The sequence below is a fragment of the Triticum urartu genome, chromosome 1 (assembly GCF_003073215.2).
Source record: "Triticum urartu cultivar G1812 chromosome 1, Tu2.1, whole genome shotgun sequence".
Classification (NCBI taxonomy): domain Eukaryota; kingdom Viridiplantae; phylum Streptophyta; class Magnoliopsida; order Poales; family Poaceae; genus Triticum; species Triticum urartu.
In genome coordinates, this window is record NC_053022.1 from 73,021,295 (window position 1) to 73,025,365 (window position 4,071).

Below are 4,071 nucleotides of genomic sequence, written 5' to 3' on the forward strand. Positions count from 1 at the left end.
CTCCATAAGTCTATTGCTTTGATTAAGATGAGTTCCAATGATCCCAAATTTGGTGACTGCTTATTTGAGCTTACTAATCTTACGAGTGCCAAAAGAGATGTTGGAATCATTAGCAATATCATTTCCAGAGCTATTAGAATTCATAAAGATAACTATAGAAATGATCATTTATCTAATGAATTGCCCTCTCTAGGAATTGATCAATCACAAGATGAGGTTGAACATGAATACTCGGATGAGGATGATGATGATGATGATAGTGACTATGATCTCGTTGATGCGATGAGACACTTTGGTCTTATGGCAAATCTTCGCGGCTACATGGCTGGAGGAAAGGAATGGGTCCTTGATAGTGGATGTACTGATCATATGACCAGAGATAAAGATATGTTTCGTGAGCTTGCTGAAAACAATGGCCCTCGAAAATATGTCACTTTTGGTGATAATTCAAAGGGTAAGGTGGTTGGCCTTCGTAAGTTGGCCATCTCACATAATAGTCCATACAAAATGTCATGCTCGCTGTATCCCTTGGATACAATTTACTTTCAGTTTCTAGACTTGCGGATTTCGGTTTCAATGTCTTATTCACTGAAGTAGATTGCCAAGTGTTTCGTAGAGACAATCATAAAATGGTCTTTACCGGTATACGTAGAGGAGATCTTTACATTGTTGATTTCACTAAAAAGGCTCAACCTAGAACTTGCTTAATTACCAAATCTTCTAAAGGCTGGTTGTGGCATAGAAGATTAGGTCATGTTGGTATGCGAAATCTTGATAAGCTTATTAAAGGTGATCATATCCTTGGAATAAAAGATGTCATATTTGACAAGGATAGACTTTGTAGTGCTTGTCAAGCAGGGAAACAAGTTGGAGGAAGTCACCGTGCGAAGAACATCATGACCACAAGAAGACCACTCGAGCTACTTCACATGGATCTCTTTGGTCCAAATGCCTACAAGAGTCTCGGTGGTAACTCATTTGGTCTAGTCATAGTTGATGATTTTTCAAGATTTACGTGGGTGTTCTTTCTTGATGACAAATCGCAGGTCCAAAAGATCTTCAAAAACTTCGCTAGGAAGGCCCAAAATCAGTTTGACGTGAAGATCAAGAAGGTTCGGAGCGACAACGGAATGGAGTTCAAGAACGCAAATGTGGACACCTTTCTTGACGAAGAAGGGATTTCACACGAGTTCTCGGCTATGTACACACCTTAACAAAATGGAGTTGTTGAAAGGAAGAACCGGACTCTTATCGATATGGCAAGAACGATGCTTGATGAATACAAAACGCCAAAGCACTTTTGGGCAGAAGCGGTTGAGACAGCTTGTCATGCAACAAATCGCTTGTATCTTCACAAGCTACTCGGCAAGATGGCATACGAGCTCCTCACCGGTAACAAACCCCAAGTTGGATACTTTCGAGTATTCGGCTCAAAGTGCTACATTCTTGATAAGCATCGTCGTTCTAAATTTGCTCCTAAATCTCATGAAGGTTTCCTACTTGGTCATGGCTCAAACTCTCACACTTACCGTGTCTACAACAATTTCACCCGAAAGGTTGAAGAGACGGTAGATGTGAAGTTTGATGAATCTAACGGCTCGCAAGTAGAGCAATTGCCAATTGATGTAGGAGACAAAGACCCTTCGGAAGCAATTCAAGACTTGTCCATTGGCAAGATTCGTTCAACGGAAGTGAAGGAGAGTACCTCGTCCGTCCAAGTGGAAGCTTCTACCTCACGACAAGGTGAACCAAGATTTGATACGGAAGCATCCACAAGTGGGACACGCCAAGATGAAGAAAACGAGGAAGCGCACCAAGATGAACATCAACAACCCCTTTCTCCACCACGACAAGAGAACGACAACGTCAACAATAAAGAAGGCCAAGAAGAAGAACAAGATGAAGAGGATCTTCCACCCCGACCCAAGCAAAAGCTTTCACGAGTTCGAGCAAGAATTGCTAAGGATCATCCCGTCGAGCAAATCTACAATGATATCCAAACCGAGAGAATCACTCGCTCTAAAACTCGTTTAACTAACTTTTGTGAAAATTACTCATTCATCTCTAGAATTGAACCTATGAAGGTTGAAGAAGCATTGGAGGATCTGGACTGGATAAATGCTATGCATGAAGAGCTACACAACTTTGAGAGAAATCAAGTGTGGACATTGGTCGAGAAGCCCGACAACAACCACAACATCATTGGTACCAAATGGGTGTTTCGCAACAAGCAAGATGAAGATGGACAAGTGGTTTGCAACAAGGCACGTCTCGTCGCCCAAGGCTACACACAAGTTGAAGGTATGGACTATGGTGAGACATATGCTCCCGTTGCTAGACTTGAGTCCATTCGCATCTTACTTGCTTATGCTAATCACCATGATATCACCTTGTACCAAATGGACATTAAAAGTGCTTTTCTAAATGGCAAAATTGAGGAGGAAGTCTATGTTAAGCAACCTCCCGGCTTCGTCAATCCTAAGAAACCTAATCATGTTTACAAACTTTATAAAGCCCTTTATGGTCTTAAACAAGCTCCTAGAGCATGGTATAAATGCTTGACCAAGTTCCTTATTGAAAAAGGCTTTGAAATTGGTAAAATTGATTCTACTCTTTTTACTAAAAGGGTTAATGGAGAACTATTTGTGTGCCAAATTTATGTTGATGATATCATTTTTGGTTCAACTAACCCTCATTTTAGTGAGAAGTTTGGAAAGCTAATGTCGGAGAAGTTTGAGATGTCTATGATGAGTGAACTCAAATTCTTTCTCGGTTTGCAAATCAAGCAAACTAAGGAAGGTACTTTTATCTCTCAAACGAAGTACACCAAGGACTTATTCAAGAAGTTCAATATGAAAGAATGCAAAGGTATGACTACACCCATGCCTACTAGTGGATATCTTGATTTGACCAAAGATGGTGAACCGGTTGATAAAAAGGTTTATCGCTCTATGATTGGTTCATTGTTATATCTATGTGCCTCTCGTCCCGATATTATGCTAAGTGTGTGCATGTGTGCACAATATCAAGCTGCTCCTAAAGAATGTCATCTTAAGGCTGTGAAAAGGATAGCGAGATACCTAATCCATACACCAAATTTTGGCATTTGGTATCCTAAGAGGTCCTCTTTTGATCTTGTTGGCTACTCCGATTCGGACTATGCCGGAGACAAGGTTGATAGAAAATCCACTTTGGGTACTTGTCAATTTCTTGGTAGATCTCTTGTGTCTTGGTCTTCCAAGAAACAAAACTCGGTATCCTTATCCACCGCCGAAGCGGAATACATTGCCGCTGGTTCATGTTGCGCTCAATTACTTTGGATGACCCAAACTCTTAAAGATTATGGGATATATGTGAACCATGTTCCATTGCTATGTGACAATGAAAGTGCTATTAAGATTGCTCACAATCTCGTGCAACATTCTCGAACTAAGCATATTGAAGTTCGTCATCATTTCATTCGAGATCATGTTGCAAAAGGGGACATTAACCTTAAGCATGTTCGCACCGATAAGCAATTGGCGAATATATTCACTAAACCACTTGATGAGAAAGTGTTTTGCAGGTTGAGAGGTGAATTGAACATCATTGATGCTTCAAACTTGGAATAGGAACTTCATTTGATACATGCGGGGCATGAGCCTTTGACTAATCCTCGATATTTCTCTTATAATGCTATTCATATGTCTTGGATATATTTGTACCTTGCATGTTATCTAACCCGTGTAGGTACTTGGATGAATCTAAATCTATGAGATTGCCACACACTCACATCTTGAGCAATCTCTACATCACTAAGTATCTACACAATGGTGGTTGAAGGCAAGGAAGCACGAAACCGTTCAAACATATCCTTTGGCAAATTCTATGTTGAGTCTCATGATTGTCATTTTGGATACACAAGTGCTCTTCCTTGCAAAGCTAACCCATGTAGGTAGATGAACTCAAACTCCAAGTGGTGCTCCCAACTCTTGATGAACTACATCAACCTTGAGCAACCCACACAAGTTCAACTACATGATCAAGATCAACACCACCACCCAAGGTATGTTATTCCATCTTAGAGAAGCT